This window comes from Somniosus microcephalus, unplaced genomic scaffold (assembly GCF_052327205.1).
Source record: "Somniosus microcephalus isolate GS21.2 unplaced genomic scaffold, FLI_Smic_1.0 scaffold208, whole genome shotgun sequence".
NCBI lineage: Eukaryota > Metazoa > Chordata > Chondrichthyes > Squaliformes > Somniosidae > Somniosus > Somniosus microcephalus.
Genome location: NW_028225395.1, coordinates 275,308 through 295,769, shown reverse-complemented (window position 1 = coordinate 295,769; position 20,462 = coordinate 275,308). Strand labels below are relative to the sequence as shown.

The 20,462-nt window shown below is 46.9% G+C and overlaps 1 protein-coding gene across 2 annotated transcripts in view; it reads right to left on the bottom strand.

The window, feature by feature from the left end:
- LOC147082059 (NACHT, LRR and PYD domains-containing protein 3-like) overlaps positions 1-20,462 on the bottom strand; it is a 99,712-nt gene that overhangs the window by 48,815 nt on the left and 30,435 nt on the right. The gene's annotated exons all lie outside the window — the stretch shown is intronic.

Genomic DNA, 20,462 nt, shown 5'->3' with positions numbered 1-20,462 from the left:
AGACTAGGTGGGATATTAACGGTAATGGGCAGTGAGCAGGAGGTTGGGATTAGACTAGGTGGGATATTAACAGTAATGGGCAGTGAGCAGGAGGTTGGGATTAGACTAGGTGGGGTATTAACGGTAATGGGCAGTGAGCAGGAGGTTGGGATTAGACTAGGTGGGATATTAACAGTAATGGGCAGTGAGCAGGAGGTTGGGATTAGACTAGGTGGGATATTAACAGTAATGGGTAGTGAGCAGGAGGTTGGGATTAGACTAGGTGGGATATTAACGGTAATGGGTAGTGAGCAGGAGGTTGGGATTAGACTAGGTGGGATATTAACGGTAATGGGCAGTGAGCAGGAGGTTGGGATTAGACTAGGTGGGATATTAACAGTAATGGGCAGTGAGCAGGAGGTTGGGATTAGACTAGGTGGGATATTAACAGTAATGGGCAGTGAGCAGGAGGTTGGGATTAGACTAGGTGGGATATTAACAGTAATGGGCAGTGAGCAGGAGGTTGGGATTAGACTAGGTGGGATATTAACAGTAATGGGTAGTGAGCAGGAGGTTGGGATTAGACTGGGTGGGATATTAACAGTAATGGACAGTGAGCAGGAGGTTGGGATTAGACCAGGGGGGATATTAACAGTAATGGGTAGTGAGGAGGTTGGGATTAGACTAGGTGGGATATTAACAGTAATGGGCAGTGAGCAGGAGGTTGGGATTAGACCAGGTGGGATATTAACAGTAATGGGCAGTGAGCAGGAGGTTGGGATTAGACTAGGTGGGATATTAACAGTAATGGGCAGCGAGCAGGAGGTTGGGATTAGACTAGGTGGGATATTAACAGTAATGGGCAGTGAGCAGGAGGTTGGGATTAGACTAGGTGGGATATTAACAGTAATGGGCAGTGAGCAGGAGGTTGGGATTAGACTAGGTGGGATATTAACAGTAATGGGCAGTGAGCAGGAGGTTGGGATTAGACTAGGTGGGATATTAACAGTAATGGGCAGTGAGCAGGAGGTTGGGATTAGACTAGGTGGGATATTAACAGTAATGGGTAGTGAGCAGGAGGTTGGGATTAGACTAGGTGGGATATTAACGGTAATGGGCAGTGAGCAGGAGGTTGGGATTAGACTAGGTGGGATATTAACGGTAATGGGCAGTGAGCAGGAGGTTGGGATTAGACTAGGTGGGATATTAACAGTAATGGGCAGTGAGCAGGAGGTTGGGATTAGACTAAGTGGGATATTAACAGTAATGGGTAGTGAGCAGGAGGTTGGGATTAGACTAGGTGGGATATTAACAGTAATGGGCAGTGAGCAGGAGGTTGGGATTAGACTAGGTGGGATATTAACAGTAATGGGTAGTGAGCAGGAGGTTGGGATTAGACTCGGTGGGATATTAACAGTAATGGGTAGTGAGCAGGAGGTTGGGATTCGACTAGGTGGGATATTAACAGTAATGGGCAGTGAGCAGGAGGTTGGGATTAGACGAGGTGGGATATTAACAGTAATGGGTAGTGAGCAGGAGGTTGGGATGAGACCAGGGGGGATATTAACAGTAATGGGTAGTGAGCAGGAGGTTGGGATTAGACTAGGTGGGATATTAACAGTAATGGGCAGTGAGCAGGAGGTTGGGATTAGACTAGGTGGGATAGTAACAGTAATGGGCAGTGAGCAGGAGGTTGGGATTAGACTAGGTGGGATATTAACAGTAATGGGCAGTGAGCAGGAGGTTGGGATTAGACTAGGTGGGATAGTAACAGTAATGGGCAGTGAGCAGGAGGTTGGGATTAGACTAGGTGGGATATTAACAGTAATGGGCAGTGAGCAGGAGGTTGGGATTAGACTAGGTGAGATATTAACAGTAATGGGTAGTGAGCAGGAGGTTGGGATTAGACTAGGTGGGATATTAACAGTAATGGGTAGTGAGCAGGAGGTTGGGATTAGACTAGGTGGGATATTAACGGTAATGGGCAGTGAGCAGGAGGTTGGGATTAGACTAGGTGGGATATTAACGGTAATGGGCATTGAGCAGGAGGTTGGGATTAGACTAGGTGGGATATTAACAGTAATGGGCAGTGAGCAGGAGGTTGGGATTAGACGAGGTGGGATATTAACAGTAATGGGCAGTGAGCAGGAGGTTGGGATTAGACTAGGTGGGATACTAACAGTAATGGGTAGTGAGCAGGAGGTTGGGATTAGACTAGGTAGGATATTAACAGTAATGGGTAGTGAGCAGGAGGTTGGGATTAGACTAGGTGGGATATTAACAGTAATGGGTAGTGAGGAGGTTGGGATTAGACTAGGTGGGATATTAACAGTAATGGGCAGCGAGCAGGAGGTTGGGATTAGACTAGGTGGGATATTAACAGTAATGGGCAGTGAGCAGGAGGTTGGGATTAGACTAGGTGGGATATTAACAGTAATGGGCAGTGAGCAGGAGGTTGGGATTAGACTAGGTGGGATATTAACAGTAATGGGTAGTGAGGAGGTTGGGATTAGACTAGGTGGGATATTAACAGTAATGGGTAGTGAGGAGGTTGGGATTAGACTAGGTGGGATATTAACAGTAATGGGCAGCGAGCAGGAGGTTGGGATTAGACTAGGTGGGATATTAACAGTAATGGGCAGTGAGCAGGAGGTTGGGATTAGACTAGGTGGGATATTAACAGTAATGGGTAGTGAGCAGGAGGTTGGGATTAGACTCGGTGGGATATTAACAGTAATGGGTAGTGAGCAGGAGGTTGGGATTCGACTAGGTGGGATATTAACAGTAATGGGCAGTGAGCAGGAGGTTGGGATTAGACGAGGTGGGATATTAACAGTAATGGGTAGTGAGCAGGAGGTTGGGATGAGACCAGGGGGGATATTAACAGTAATGGGTAGTGAGCAGGAGGTTGGGATTAGACTAGGTGGGATATTAACGGTAATGGGCAGTGAGCAGGAGGTTGGGATTAGACTAGGTGGGATATTAACAGTAATGGGTAGTGAGCAGGAGGTTGGGATTAGACTAGGTGGGATATTAACAGTAATGGGCAGTGAGCAGGAGGTTGGGATTAGACTAGGTGGGATATTAACAGTAATGGGCAGTGAGCAGGAGGTTGGGATTAGACTAGGTGGGATATTAACAGTAATGGGCAGTGAGCAGGAGGTTGGGATTAGACTAGGTGGGATATTAACAGTAATGGGCAGTGAGCAGGAGGTTGGGATTAGACTAGGTGGGATATTAACAGTAATGGGTAGTGAGCAGGAGGTTGGGATTAGACTGGGTGGGATATTAACAGTAATGGACAGTGAGCAGGAGGTTGGGATTAGACCAGGGGGGATATTAACAGTAATGGGTAGTGAGGAGGTTGGGATTAGACTAGGTGGGATATTAACAGTAATGGGCAGTGAGCAGGAGGTTGGGATTAGACTAGGTGGGATATTAACAGTAATGGGCAGCGAGCAGGAGGTTGGGATTAGACTAGGTGGGATATTAACAGTAATGGGCAGTGAGCAGGAGGTTGGGATTAGACTAGGTGGGATATTAACAGTAATGGGCAGTGAGCAGGAGGTTGGGATTAGACTAGGTGGGATATTAACAGTAATGGGCAGTGAGCAGGAGGTTGGGATTAGACTAGGTGGGATATTAACAGTAATGGGCAGTGAGCAGGAGGTTGGGATTAGACTAGGTGGGATATTAACAGTAATGGGCAGTGAGCAGGAGGTTGGGATTAGACTAGGTGGGATATTAACAGTAATGGGCAGTGAGCAGGAGGTTGGGATTAGACTAGGTGGGATATTAACAGTAATGGGTAGTGAGCAGGAGGTTGGGATTAGACTAGGTGGGATATTAACGGTAATGGGCAGTGAGCAGGAGGTTGGGATTAGACTAGGTGGGATATTAACGGTAATGGGCAGTGAGCAGGAGGTTGGGATTAGACTAGGTGGGATATTAACAGTAATGGGCAGTGAGCAGGAGGTTGGGATTAGACTAAGTGGGATATTAACAGTAATGGGTAGTGAGCAGGAGGTTGGGATTAGACTAGGTGGGATATTAACAGTAATGGGCAGTGAGCAGGAGGTTGGGATTAGACTAGGTGGGATAGTAACAGTAATGGGCAGTGAGCAGGAGGTTGGGATTAGACTTGGTGGGATATTAACAGTAATGGGCAGTGAGCAGGAGGTTGGGATTAGACTAGGTGGGATATTAACTGTAATGGACAGTGAGCAGGAGGTTGGGATTAGACTAGGTAGGATATTAACTGTAATGGGCAGTGAGCAGGAGGTTGGGATTAGACTAGGTGGGATATTAACTGTAATGGGCAGTGAGCAGGAGGTTGGGATTCGACTCGGTGGGATATTAACAATAATGGGCAGTGAGCAGGAGGTTGGGATTAGACTAGGTGGGATATTAACAGTAATGGGCAGTGAGCAGGAGGTTGGGATTAGACTAGGTGGGATATTAACAGTAATGGGCAGTGAGCAGGAGGTTGGGATTAGACTAGGTGGGATATTAACAGTAATGGGTAGTGAGCAGGAGGTTGGGATTAGACTAGGTGGGATATTAACAGTAATGGGTAGTGAGCAGGAGGTTGGGATTAGACTAGGTGGGATATTAACGGTAATGGGCAGTGAGCAGGAGGTTGGGATTAGACTAGGTGGGATATTAACAGTAATGGGTAGTGAGCAGGAGGTTGGGATTAGACTAGGTGGGATATTAACGGTAATGGGCAGTGAGCAGGAGGTTGGGATTAGACTCGGTGGGATATTAACGGGAATGGGCAGTGAGCAGGAGGTTGGGATTAGACTAGGTGGGATATTAACAGTAATGGGTAGTGAGCAGGAGGTTGGGATTAGACTAGGTGGGATATTAACAGTAATGGGCAGTGAGCAGGAGGTTGGGATTAGACTAGGTGGGATATTAACAGTAATGGGCAGTGAGCAGGAGGTTGGGATTAGACTAGGTGGGATATTAACAGTAATGGGTAGTGAGCAGGAGGTTGGGATTAGACTAGGTGGGATATTAACAGTAATGGGTAGTGAGCAGGAGGTTGGGATTAGACTAGGTGGGATATTAACAGTAATGGGCAGTGAGCAGGAGGTTGGGATTAGACTAGGTGGGATATTAACAGTAATGGGCAGTGAGCAGGAGGTTGGGATTAGACTAGGTGGGATATTAACAGTAATGGGCAGTGAGCAGGAGGTTGGGATTAGACTAGGTGGGATATTAACAGTAATGGGCAGTGAGCAGGAGGTTGGGATTAGACTAGGTGGGATATTAACAGTAATGGGCAGTGAGCAGGAGGTTGGGATTAGACTAGGTGGGATATTAACAGTAATGGGTAGTGAGCAGGAGGTTGGGATTAGACTAGGTGGGATATTAACGGTAATGGGCAGTGAGCAGGAGGTTGGGATTAGACTAGGTGGGATATTAACGGTAATGGGCAGTGAGCAGGAGGTTGGGATTAGACTAGGTGGGATATTAACAGTAATGGGCAGTGAGCAGGAGGTTGGGATTAGACTAAGTGGGATATTAACAGTAATGGGTAGTGAGCAGGAGGTTGGGATTAGACTAGGTGGGATATTAACAGTAATGGGCAGTGAGCAGGAGGTTGGGATTAGACTAGGTGGGATAGTAACAGTAATGGGCAGTGAGCAGGAGGTTGGGATTAGACTTGGTGGGATATTAACAGAAATGGGCAGTGAGCAGGAGGTTGGGATTAGACGAGGTGGGATATTAACTGTAATGGACAGTGAGCAGGAGGTTGGGATTAGACTAGGTAGGATATTAACTGTAATGGGCAGTGAGCAGGAGGTTGGGATTAGACTAGGTGGGATATTAACTGTAATGGGCAGTGAGCAGGAGGTTGGGATTAGACTCGGTGGGATATTAACAATAATGGGCAGTGAGCAGGAGGTTGGGATTAGACTAGGTGGGATATTAACAGTAATGGGCAGTGAGCAGGAGGTTGGGATTAGACTAGGTGGGATATTAACAGTAATGGGCAGTGAGCAGGAGGTTGGGATTAGACTAGGTGGGATATTAACAGTAATGGGTAGTGAGCAGGAGGTTGGGATTAGACTAGGTGGGATATTAACAGTAATGGGTAGTGAGCAGGAGGTTGGGATTAGACTAGGTGGGATATTAACGGTAATGGGCAGTGAGCAGGAGGTTGGGATTAGACTAGGTGGGATATTAACAGTAATGGGTAGTGAGCAGGAGGTTGGGATTAGACTAGGTGGGATATTAACGGTAATGGGCAGTGAGCAGGAGGTTGGGATTAGACTCGGTGGGATATTAACGGTAATGGGCAGTGAGCAGGAGGTTGGGATTAGACTAGGTGGGATATTAACAGTAATGGGTAGTGAGCAGGAGGTTGGGATTAGACTAGGTGGGATATTAACAGTAATGGGCAGTGAGCAGGAGGTTGGGATTAGACTAGGTGGGATATTAACAGTAATGGGCAGTGAGCAGGAGGTTGGGATTAGACTAGGTGGGATATTAACAGTAATGGGTAGTGAGCAGGAGGTTGGGATTAGACTAGGTGGGATATTAACAGTAATGGGTAGTGAGCAGGAGGTTGGGATTAGACTAGGTGGGATATTAACAGTAATGGGCAGCGAGCAGGAGGTTGGGATTAGACTAGGTGGGATATTAACAGTAATGGGTAGTGAGGAGGTTGGGATTAGACTAGGTGGGATATTAACAGTAATGGGCAGCGAGCAGGAGGTTGGGATTAGACTAGGTGGGATATTAACAGTAATGGGCAGTGAGCAGGAGGTTGGGATTAGACTAGGTGGGATATTAACAGTAATGGGTAGTGAGCAGGAGGTTGGGATTAGACTAGGTGGGATATTAACGGTAATGGGTAGTGAGCAGGAGGTTGGGATTAGACTAGGTGGGATATTAACAGTAATGGGCAGTGAGCAGGAGGTTGGGATTAGACTAGGTGGGATATTAACAGTAATGGGCAGTGAGCAGGAGGTTGGGATTAGACGAGGTGGGATATTAACAGTAATGGGCAGTGAGCAGGAGGTTGGGATTAGACTAGGTGAGATATTAACAGTAATGGGCAGTGAGCAGGAGGTTGAGATTAGACTAGGTGGGATATTAACGGTAATGGGCAGTGAGCAGGAGGTTGGGATTAGACTAGGTGGGATATTAACAGTAATGGGCAGTGAGCAGGAGGTTGGGATTAGACTAGGTGGGGTATTAACGGTAATGGGCAGTGAGCAGGAGGTTGGGATTAGACTAGGTGGGATATTAACAGTAATGGGCAGTGAGCAGGAGGTTGGGATTAGACTAGGTGGGATATTAACAGTAATGGGTAGTGAGCAGGAGGTTGGGATTAGACTAGGTGGGATATTAACGGTAATGGGTAGTGAGCAGGAGGTTGGGATTAGACTAGGTGGGATATTAACGGTAATGGGCAGTGAGCAGGAGGTTGGGATTAGACTAGGTGGGATATTAACAGTAATGGGCAGTGAGCAGGAGGTTGGGATTAGACTAGGTGGGATATTAACAGTAATGGGCAGTGAGCAGGAGGTTGGGATTAGACTAGGTGGGATATTAACAGTAATGGGCAGTGAGCAGGAGGTTGGGATTAGACTAAGTGGGATATTAACAGTAATGGGTAGTGAGCAGGAGGTTGGGATTAGACTAGGTGGGATATTAACAGTAATGGGTAGTGAGGAGGTTGGGATTAGACTAGGTGGGATATTAACAGTAATGGGCAGCGAGCAGGAGGTTGGGATTAGACTAGGTGGGATATTAACAGTAATGGGCAGTGAGCAGGAGGTTGGGATTAGACTAGGTGGGATATTAACAGTAATGGGCAGTGAGCAGGAGGTTGGGATTAGACTAGGTGGGATATTAACAGTAATGGGTAGTGAGGAGGTTGGGATTAGACTAGGTGGGATATTAACAGTAATGGGTAGTGAGGAGGTTGGGATTAGACTAGGTGGGATATTAACAGTAATGGGCAGCGAGCAGGAGGTTGGGATTAGACTAGGTGGGATATTAACAGTAATGGGCAGTGAGCAGGAGGTTGGGATTAGACTAGGTGGGATATTAACAGTAATGGGTAGTGAGCAGGAGGTTGGGATTAGACTCGGTGGGATATTAACAGTAATGGGTAGTGAGCAGGAGGTTGGGATTCGACTAGGTGGGATATTAACAGTAATGGGCAGTGAGCAGGAGGTTGGGATTAGACGAGGTGGGATATTAACAGTAATGGGTAGTGAGCAGGAGGTTGGGATGAGACCAGGGGGGATATTAACAGTAATGGGTAGTGAGCAGGAGGTTGGGATTAGACTAGGTGGGATATTAACGGTAATGGGCAGTGAGCAGGAGGTTGGGATTAGACTAGGTGGGATATTAACAGTAATGGGTAGTGAGCAGGAGGTTGGGATTAGACTAGGTGGGATATTAACAGTAATGGGCAGTGAGCAGGAGGTTGGGATTAGACTAGGTGGGATATTAACAGTAATGGGCAGTGAGCAGGAGGTTGGGATTAGACTAGGTGGGATATTAACAGTAATGGGTAGTGAGCAGGAGGTTGGGATTAGACTAGGTGGGATATTAACAGTAATGGGTAGTGAGCAGGAGGTTGGGATTAGACTAGGTGGGATATTAACAGTAATGGGCAGCGAGCAGGAGGTTGGGATTAGACTAGGTGGGATATTAACAGTAATGGGTAGTGAGGAGGTTGGGATTAGACTAGGTGGGATATTAACAGTAATGGGCAGCGAGCAGGAGGTTGGGATTAGACTAGGTGGGATATTAACAGTAATGGGCAGTGAGCAGGAGGTTGGGATTAGACTAGGTGGGATATTAACAGTAATGGGTAGTGAGCAGGAGGTTGGGATTAGACTAGGTGGGATATGAACGGTAATGGGTAGTGAGCAGGAGGTTGGGATTAGACTAGGTGGGATATTAACAGTAATGGGCAGTGAGCAGGAGGTTGGGATTAGACTAGGTGGGATATTAACAGTAATGGGTAGTGAGCAGGAGGTTGGGATTAGACTAGGTGGGATATTAACAGTAATGGGCAGTGAGCAGGAGGTTGGGATTAGACTAGGTGAGATATTAACAGTAATGGGCAGTGAGCAGGAGGTTGAGATTAGACTAGGTGGGATATTAACAGTAATGGGCAGTGAGCAGGAGGTTGGGATTAGACTAGGTGGGGTATTAACGGTAATGGGCAGTGAGCAGGAGGTTGGGATTAGACTAGGTGGGATATTAACAGTAATGGGCAGTGAGCAGGAGGTTGGGATTAGACTAGGTGGGATATTAACAGTAATGGGTAGTGAGCAGGAGGTTGGGATTAGACTAGGTGGGATATTAACGGTAATGGGTAGTGAGCAGGAGGTTGGGATTAGACTAGGTGGGATATTAACGGTAATGGGCAGTGAGCAGGAGGTTGGGATTAGACTAGGTGGGATATTAACAGTAATGGGCAGTGAGCAGGAGGTTGGGATTAGACTAGGTGGGATATTAACAGTAATGGGCAGTGAGCAGGAGGTTGGGATTAGACTAGGTGGGATATTAACAGTAATGGGCAGTGAGCAGGAGGTTGGGATTAGACTAGGTGGGATATTAACAGTAATGGGTAGTGAGCAGGAGGTTGGGATTAGACTGGGTGGGATATTAACAGTAATGGACAGTGAGCAGGAGGTTGGGATTAGACCAGGGGGGATATTAACAGTAATGGGTAGTGAGGAGGTTGGGATTAGACTAGGTGGGATATTAACAGTAATGGACAGTGAGCAGGAGGTTGGGATTAGACTAGGTAGGATATTAACTGTAATGGGCAGTGAGCAGGAGGTTGGGATTAGACTAGGTGGGATATTAACTGTAATGGGCAGTGAGCAGGAGGTTGGGATTAGACTCGGTGGGATATTAACAATAATGGGCAGTGAGCAGGAGGTTGGGATTAGACTAGGTGGGATATTAACAGTAATGGGCAGTGAGCAGGAGGTTGGGATTAGACTAGGTGGGATATTAACAGTAATGGGCAGTGAGCAGGAGGTTGGGATTAGACTAGGTGGGATATTAACAGTAATGGGTAGTGAGCAGGAGGTTGGGATTAGACTAGGTGGGATATTAACAGTAATGGGTAGTGAGCAGGAGGTTGGGATTAGACTAGGTGGGATATTAACGGTAATGGGCAGTGAGCAGGAGGTTGGGATTAGACTAGGTGGGATATTAACAGTAATGGGTAGTGAGCAGGAGGTTGGGATTAGACTAGGTGGGATATTAACGGTAATGGGCAGTGAGCAGGAGGTTGGGATTAGACTCGGTGGGATATTAACGGGAATGGGCAGTGAGCAGGAGGTTGGGATTAGACTAGGTGGGATATTAACAGTAATGGGTAGTGAGCAGGAGGTTGGGATTAGACTAGGTGGGATATTAACAGTAATGGGCAGTGAGCAGGAGGTTGGGATTAGACTAGGTGGGATATTAACAGTAATGGGCAATGAGCAGGAGGTTGGGATTAGACTAGGTGGGATATTAACAGTAATGGGTAGTGAGCAGGAGGTTGGGATTAGACTAGGTGGGATATTAACAGTAATGGGTAGTGAGCAGGAGGTTGGGATTAGACTAGGTGGGATATTAACAGTAATGGGCAGTGAGCAGGAGGTTGGGATTAGACTAGGTGGGATATTAACAGTAATGGGCAGTGAGCAGGAGGTTGGGATTAGACTAGGTGGGATATTAACAGTAATGGGCAGTGAGCAGGAGGTTGGGATTAGACTAGGTGGGATATTAACAGTAATGGGCAGTGAGCAGGAGGTTGGGATTAGACTAGGTGGGATATTAACAGTAATGGGCAGTGAGCAGGAGGTTGGGATTAGACTAGGTGGGGTATTAACGGTAATGGGCAGTGAGCAGGAGGTTGGGATTAGACTAGGTGGGATATTAACAGTAATGGGCAGTGAGCAGGAGGTTGGGATTAGACTAGGTGGGATATTAACAGTAATGGGTAGTGAGCAGGAGGTTGGGATTAGACTAGGTGGGATATTAACGGTAATGGGTAGTGAGCAGGAGGTTGGGATTAGACTAGGTGGGATATTAACGGTAATGGGCAGTGAGCAGGAGGTTGGGATTAGACTAGGTGGGATATTAACAGTAATGGGCAGTGAGCAGGAGGTTGGGATTAGACTAGGTGGGATATTAACAGTAATGGGCAGTGAGCAGGAGGTTGGGATTAGACTAGGTGGGATATTAACAGTAATGGGCAGTGAGCAGGAGGTTGGGATTAGACTAAGTGGGATATTAACAGTAATGGGTAGTGAGCAGGAGGTTGGGATTAGACTAGGTGGGATATTAACAGTAATGGGTAGTGAGGAGGTTGGGATTAGACTAGGTGGGATATTAACAGTAATGGGCAGCGAGCAGGAGGTTGGGATTAGACTAGGTGGGATATTAACAGTAATGGGCAGTGAGCAGGAGGTTGGGATTAGACTAGGTGGGATATTAACAGTAATGGGCAGTGAGCAGGAGGTTGGGATTAGACTAGGTGGGATATTAACAGTAATGGGTAGTGAGGAGGTTGGGATTAGACTAGGTGGGATATTAACAGTAATGGGTAGTGAGGAGGTTGGGATTAGACTAGGTGGGATATTAACAGTAATGGGCAGCGAGCAGGAGGTTGGGATTAGACTAGGTGGGATATTAACAGTAATGGGCAGTGAGCAGGAGGTTGGGATTAGACTAGGTGGGATATTAACAGTAATGGGTAGTGAGCAGGAGGTTGGGATTAGACTCGGTGGGATATTAACAGTAATGGGTAGTGAGCAGGAGGTTGGGATTCGACTAGGTGGGATATTAACAGTAATGGGCAGTGAGCAGGAGGTTGGGATTAGACGAGGTGGGATATTAACAGTAATGGGTAGTGAGCAGGAGGTTGGGATGAGACCAGGGGGGATATTAACAGTAATGGGTAGTGAGCAGGAGGTTGGGATTAGACTAGGTGGGATATTAACGGTAATGGGCAGTGAGCAGGAGGTTGGGATTAGACTAGGTGGGATATTAACAGTAATGGGTAGTGAGCAGGAGGTTGGGATTAGACTAGGTGGGATATTAACAGTAATGGGCAGTGAGCAGGAGGTTGGGATTAGACTAGGTGGGATATTAACAGTAATGGGCAGTGAGCAGGAGGTTGGGATTAGACTAGGTGGGATATTAACAGTAATGGGTAGTGAGCAGGAGGTTGGGATTAGACTAGGTGGGATATTAACAGTAATGGGTAGTGAGCAGGAGGTTGGGATTAGACTAGGTGGGATATTAACAGTAATGGGCAGCGAGCAGGAGGTTGGGATTAGACTAGGTGGGATATTAACAGTAATGGGTAGTGAGGAGGTTGGGATTAGACTAGGTGGGATATTAACAGTAATGGGCAGCGAGCAGGAGGTTGGGATTAGACTAGGTGGGATATTAACAGTAATGGGCAGTGAGCAGGAGGTTGGGATTAGACTAGGTGGGATATTAACAGTAATGGGTAGTGAGCAGGAGGTTGGGATTAGACTAGGTGGGATATGAACGGTAATGGGTAGTGAGCAGGAGGTTGGGATTAGACTAGGTGGGATATTAACAGTAATGGGCAGTGAGCAGGAGGTTGGGATTAGACTAGGTGGGATATTAACAGTAATGGGTAGTGAGCAGGAGGTTGGGATTAGACTAGGTGGGATATTAACAGTAATGGGCAGTGAGCAGGAGGTTGGGATTAGACTAGGTGAGATATTAACAGTAATGGGCAGTGAGCAGGAGGTTGAGATTAGACTAGGTGGGATATTAACGGTAATGGGCAGTGAGCAGGAGGTTGGGATTAGACTAGGTGGGATATTAACAGTAATGGGCAGTGAGCAGGAGGTTGGGATTAGACTAGGTGGGGTATTAACGGTAATGGGCAGTGAGCAGGAGGTTGGGATTAGACTAGGTGGGATATTAACAGTAATGGGCAGTGAGCAGGAGGTTGGGATTAGACTAGGTGGGATATTAACAGTAATGGGTAGTGAGCAGGAGGTTGGGATTAGACTAGGTGGGATATTAACGGTAATGGGTAGTGAGCAGGAGGTTGGGATTAGACTAGGTGGGATATTAACGGTAATGGGCAGTGAGCAGGAGGTTGGGATTAGACTAGGTGGGATATTAACAGTAATGGGCAGTGAGCAGGAGGTTGGGATTAGACTAGGTGGGATATTAACAGTAATGGGCAGTGAGCAGGAGGTTGGGATTAGACTAGGTGGGATATTAACAGTAATGGGCAGTGAGCAGGAGGTTGGGATTAGACTAGGTGGGATATTAACAGTAATGGGTAGTGAGCAGGAGGTTGGGATTAGACTGGGTGGGATATTAACAGTAATGGACAGTGAGCAGGAGGTTGGGATTAGACCAGGGGGGATATTAACAGTAATGGGTAGTGAGGAGGTTGGGATTAGACTAGGTGGGATATTAACAGTAATGGGCAGTGAGCAGGAGGTTGGGATTAGACTAGGTGGGATATTAACAGTAATGGGCAGTGAGCAGGAGGTTGGGATTAGACTAGGTGGGATATTAACAGTAATGGGCAGCGAGCAGGAGGTTGGGATTAGACTAGGTGGGATATTAACAGTAATGGGCAGGGCAGTGAGCAGGAGGTTGGGATTAGACTAGGTGGGATATTAACAGTAATGGGCAGTGAGCAGGAGGTTGGATTAGACTAGGTGGGATATTAACAGTAATGGGCAGTGAGCAGGAGGTTGGGATTAGACTAGGTGGGATATTAACAGTAATGGGCAGTGAGCAGGAGGTTGGGATTAGACTAGTGGGATATTAACAGTAATGGGCAGTGAGCAGGAGGTGGGATTAGACTAGGTGGGATATTAACAGTAATGGGCAGTGAGCAGGAGGTTGGATTAGACTAGGTGGGATATTAACAGTAATGGTAGTGAGCAGGAGGTTGGGATTAGACTAGGTGGGATATTAACGGTAATGGGCAGTGAGCAGGAGGTTGGGATTAGACTAGGTGGGATATTAACGGTAATGGGCAGTGAGCAGGAGGTTGGGATTAGACTAGGTGGGATATTAACAGTAATGGGCAGTGAGCAGGAGGTTGGGATTAGACTAAGTGGGATATTAACAGTAATGGGTAGTGAGCAGGAGGTTGGGATTAGACTAGGTGGGATATTAACAGTAATGGGCAGTGAGCAGGAGGTTGGGATTAGACTAGGTGGGATAGTAACAGTAATGGGCAGTGAGCAGGAGGTTGGGATTAGACTTGGTGGGATATTAACAGTAATGGGCAGTGAGCAGGAGGTTGGGATTAGACTAGGTGGGATATTAACTGTAATGGACAGTGAGCAGGAGGTTGGGATTAGACTAGGTAGGATATTAACTGTAATGGGCAGTGAGCAGGAGGTTGGGATTAGACTAGGTGGGATATTAACTGTAATGGGCAGTGAGCAGGAGGTTGGGATTAGACTCGGTGGGATATTAACAATAATGGGCAGTGAGCAGGAGGTTGGGATTAGACTAGGTGGGATATTAACAGTAATGGGCAGTGAGCAGGAGGTTGGGATTAGACTAGGTGGGATATTAACAGTAATGGGCAGTGAGCAGGAGGTTGGGATTAGACTAGGTGGGATATTAACAGTAATGGGTAGTGAGCAGGAGGTTGGGATTAGACTAGGTGGGATATTAACAGTAATGGGTAGTGAGCAGGAGGTTGGGATTAGACTAGGTGGGATATTAACGGTAATGGGCAGTGAGCAGGAGGTTGGGATTAGACTAGGTGGGATATTAACAGTAATGGGTAGTGAGCAGGAGGTTGGGATTAGACTAGGTGGGATATTAACGGTAATGGGCAGTGAGCAGGAGGTTGGGATTAGACTCGGTGGGATATTAACGGGAATGGGCAGTGAGCAGGAGGTTGGGATTAGACTAGGTGGGATATTAACAGTAATGGGTAGTGAGCAGGAGGTTGGGATTAGACTAGGTGGGATATTAACAGTAATGGGCAGTGAGCAGGAGGTTGGGATTAGACTAGGTGGGATATTAACAGTAATGGGCAGTGAGCAGGAGGTTGGGATTAGACTAGGTGGGATATTAACAGTAATGGGTAGTGAGCAGGAGGTTGGGATTAGACTAGGTGGGATATTAACAGTAATGGGTAGTGAGCAGGAGGTTGGGATTAGACTAGGTGGGATATTAACAGTAATGGGCAGTGAGCAGGAGGTTGGGATTAGACTAGGTGGGATATTAACAGTAATGGGCAGTGAGCAGGAGGTTGGGATTAGACTAGGTGGGATATTAACAGTAATGGGCAGTGAGCAGGAGGTTGGGATTAGACTAGGTGGGATATTAACAGTAATGGGCAGTGAGCAGGAGGTTGGGATTAGACTAGGTGGGATATTAACAGTAATGGGCAGTGAGCAGGAGGTTGGGATTAGACTAGGTGGGATATTAACAGTAATGGGTAGTGAGCAGGAGGTTGGGATTAGACTAGGTGGGATATTAACGGTAATGGGCAGTGAGCAGGAGGTTGGGATTAGACTAGGTGGGATATTAACGGTAATGGGCAGTGAGCAGGAGGTTGGGATTAGACTAGGTGGGATATTAACAGTAATGGGCAGTGAGCAGGAGGTTGGGATTAGACTAAGTGGGATATTAACAGTAATGGGTAGTGAGCAGGAGGTTGGGATTAGACTAGGTGGGATATTAACAGTAATGGGCAGTGAGCAGGAGGTTGGGATTAGACTAGGTGGGATAGTAACAGTAATGGGCAGTGAGCAGGAGGTTGGGATTAGACTTGGTGGGATATTAACAGTAATGGGCAGTGAGCAGGAGGTTGGGATTAGACTAGGTGGGATATTAACTGGAATGGACAGTGAGCAGGAGGTTGGGATTAGACTAGGTAGGATATTAACTGTAATGGGCAGTGAGCAGGAGGTTGGGATTAGACTAGGTGGGATATTAACTGTAATGGGCAGTGAGCAGGAGGTTGGGATTAGACTCGGTGGGATATTAACAATAATGGGCAGTGAGCAGGAGGTTGGGATTAGACTAGGTGGGATATTAACAGTAATGGGCAGTGAGCAGGAGGTTGGGATTAGACTAGGTGGGATATTAACAGTAATGGGCAGTGAGCAGGAGGTTGGGATTAGACTAGGTGGGATATTAACAGTAATGGGTAGTGAGCAGGAGGTTGGGATTAGACTAGGTGGGATATTAACAGTAATGGGTAGTGAGCAGGAGGTTGGGATTAGACTAGGTGGGATATTAACGGTAATGGGCAGTGAGCAGGAGGTTGGGATTAGACTAGGTGGGATATTAACAGTAATGGGTAGTGAGCAGGAGGTTGGGATTAGACTAGGTGGGATATTAACAGTAATGGGCAGTGAGCAGGAGGTTGGGATTAGACTAGGTGGGATATTAACAGTAATGGGCAGTGAGCAGGAGGTTGGGATTAGACTAGGTGGGATATTAACAGTAATGGGTAGTGAGCAGGAGGTTGGGATTAGACTAGGTGGGATATTAACAGTAATGGGTAGTGAGCAGGAGGTTGGGATTAGACTAGGTGGGATATTAACAGTAATGGGCAGCGAGCAGGAGGTTGGGATTAGACTAGGTGGGATATTAACAGTAATGGGTAGTGAGGAGGTTGGGATTAGACTAGGTGGGATATTAACAGTAATGGGCAGCGAGCAGGAGGTTGGGATTAGACTAGGTGGGATATTAACAGTAATGGGCAGTGAGCAGGAGGTTGGGATTAGACTAGGTGGGATATTAACAGTAATGGGTAGTGAGCAGGAGGTTGGGATTAGACTAGGTGGGATATTAACGGTAATGGGTAGTGAGCAGGAGGTTGGGATTAGACTAGGTGGGATATTAACAGTAATGGGCAGTGAGCAGGAGGTTGGGATTAGACTAGGTGGGATATTAACAGTAATGGGTAGTGAGCAGGAGGTTGGGATTAGACTAGGTGGGATATTAACAGTAATGGGCAGTGAGCAGGAGGTTGGGATTAGACTAGGTGAGATATTAACAGTAATGGGCAGTGAGCAGGAGGTTGAGATTAGACTAGGTGGGATATTAACGGTAATGGGCAGTGAGCAGGAGGTTGGGATTAGACTAGGTGGGATATTAACAGTAATGGGCAGTGAGCAGGAGGTTGGGATTAGACTAGGTGGGGTATTAACGGTAATGGGCAGTGAGCAGGAGGTTGGGATTAGACTAGGTGGGATATTAACAGTAATGGGCAGTGAGCAGGAGGTTGGGATTAGACTAGGTGGGATATTAACAGTAATGGGTAGTGAGCAGGAGGTTGGGATTAGACTAGGTGGGATATTAACGGTAATGGGTAGTGAGCAGGAGGTTGGGATTAGACTAGGTGGGATATTAACGGTAATGGGCAGTGAGCAGGAGGTTGGGTTTAGACTAGGTGGGATATTAACAGTAATGGGCAGTGAGCAGGAGGTTGGGATTAGACTAGGTGGGATATTAACAGTAATGGGCAGTGAGCAGGAGGTTGGGATTAGACTAGGTGGGATATTAACAGTAATGGGCAGTGAGCAGGAGGTTGGGATTAGACTAGGTGGGATATTAACAGTAATGGGTAGTGAGCAGGAGGTTGGGATTAGACTGGGTGGGATATTAACAGTAATGGACAGTGAGCAGGAGGTTGGGATTAGACCAGGGGGGATATTAACAGTAATGGGTAGTGAGGAGGTTGGGATTAGACTAGGTGGGATATTAACAGTAATGGGCAGTGAGCAGGAGGTTGGGATTAGACTAGGTGGGATATTAACAGTAATGGGCAGTGAGCAGGAGGTTGGGATTAGACTAGGTGGGATATTAACAGTAATGGGCAGCGAGCAGGAGGTTGGGATTAGACTAGGTGGGATATTAACAGTAATGGGCAGTGAGCAGGAGGTTGGGATTAGACTAGGTGGGATATTAACAGTAATGGGCAGTGAGCAGGAGGTTGGGATTAGACTAGGTGGGATATTAACAGTAATGGGCAGTGAGCAGGAGGTTGGGATTAGACTAGGTGGGATATTAACAGTAATGGGCAGTGAGCAGGAGGTTGGGATTAGACTAGGTGGGATATTAACAGTAATGGGCAGTGAGCAGGAGGTTGGGATTAGACTAGGTGGGATATTAACAGTAATGGGCAGTGAGCAGGAGGTTGGGATTAGACTAGGTGGGATATTAACAGTAATGGGTAGTGAGCAGGAGGTTGGGATTAGACTAGGTGGGATATTAACGGTAATGGGCAGTGAGCAGGAGGTTGGGATTAGACTAGGTGGGATATTAACGGTAATGGGCAGTGAGCAGGAGGTTGGGATTAGACTAGGTGGGATATTAACAGTAATGGGCAGTGAGCAGGAGGTTGGGATTAGACTAAGTGGGATATTAACAGTAATGGGTAGTGAGCAGGAGGTTGGGATTAGACTAGGTGGGATATTAACAGTAATGGGCAGTGAGCAGGAGGTTGGGATTAGACTAGGTGGGATAGTAACAGTAATGGGCAGTGAGCAGGAGGTTGGGATTAGACTTGGTGGGATATTAACAGTAATGGGCAGTGAGCAGGAGGTTGGGATTAGACTAGGTGGGATATTAACTGTAATGGACAGTGAGCAGGAGGTTGGGATTAGACTAGGTAGGATATTAACTGTAATGGGCAGTGAGCAGGAGGTTGGGATTAGACTAGGTGGGATATTAACTGTAATGGGCAGTGAGCAGGAGGTTGGGATTAGACTCGGTGGGATATTAACAATAATGGGCAGTGAGCAGGAGGTTGGGATTAGACTAGGTGGGATATTAACAGTAATGGGCAGTGAGCAGGAGGTTGGGATTAGACTAGGTGGGATATTAACAGTAATGGGCAGTGAGCAGGAGGTTGGGATTAGACTAGGTGGGATATTAACAGTAATGGGTAGTGAGCAGGAGGTTGGGATTAGACTAGGTGGGATATTAACAGTAATGGGTAGTGAGCAGGAGGTTGGGATTAGACTAGGTGGGATATTAACGGTAATGGGCAGTGAGCAGGAGGTTGGGATTAGACTAGGTGGGATATTAACAGTAATGGGTAGTGAGCAGGAGGTTGGGATTAGACTAGGTGGGATATTAACGGTAATGGGCAGTGAGCAGGAGGTTGGGATTAGACTCGGTGGGATATTAACGGGAATGGGCAGTGAGCAGGAGGTTGGGATTAGACTAGGTGGGATATTAACAGTAATGGGCAGTGAGCAGGAGGTTGGGATTAGACTAGGTGGGATATTAACGGTAATGGGTAGTGAGCAGGAGGTTGGGATTAGACTAGGTGGGATAGTAACAGTAATGGGCAGTGAGCAGGAGGTTGGGATTAGACTAGGTGGGATATTAACAGTAATGGGCAGCGAGCAGGAGGTTGGGATTAGACTAGGTGGGATATTAACAGTAATGGGCAGTGAGCAGGAGGTTGGGATTAGACTAGGTGGGATATTAACAGTAATGGGCAGTGAGCAGGAGGTTGGGATTAGACTAGGTGGGATATTAACAGTAATGGGCAGTGAGCAGGAGGTTGGGATTAGACTAGGTGGGATATTAACAGTAATGGGTAGTGAGCAGGAGGTTGGGATTAGACTCGGTGGGATATTAACAGTAATGGGCAGTGAGCAGGAGGTTGGGATTAGACTCGGTGTGATATTAACGGTAATGGGCAGTGAGCAGGAGGTTGGGATTAGACTAGGTGGGATATTAACAGTAATGGGCAGCGAGCAGGAGGTTGGGATTAGACTAGGTGGGATATTAACAGTAATGGGTAGTGAGCAGGAGGTTGGGATTAGACTCGGTGGGATATTAACAATAATGGGCAGTGAGCAGGAGGTTGGGATTAGACTAGGTGGGATATTAACAGTAATGGGCAGTGAGCAGGAGGTTGGGATTAGACTAGGTGGGATATTAACAGTAATGGGCAGTGAGCAGGAGGTTGGGATTAGACTAGGTGGGATATTAACAGTAATGGGCAGTGAGCAGGAGGTTGGGATTAGACTAGGTGGGATATTAACAGTAATGGGTAGTGAGCAGGAGGTTGGGATTAGACTAGGTGGGATATTAACAGTAATGGGTAGTGAGCAGGAGGTTGGGATTAGACTAGGTGGGATATTAACAGTAATGGGCAGTGAGCAGGAGGTTGGGATTAGACTAGGTGGGATATTAACAGTAATGGGCAGTGAGCAGGAGGTTGGGATTAGACTAGGTGGGATATTAACAGTAATGGGTAGTGAGCAGGAGGTTGGGATTAGACTAGGTGGGATATTAACAGTAATGGGCAGTGAGCAGGAGGTTGGGATGAGAGTAAATTTCCTAGATTATCGACTGGGAAAGTTGGTAGCAGGCCGACCGTCCATTAAACACTCTGCCCGATTATCATTTCCATTTAGTTCTGTTCCATTACAGGTAACTGACAAGGAAATTACAGCAAGCAGCCTGTAATGTTCTAAGTGCTGTCCCGGGGAGTG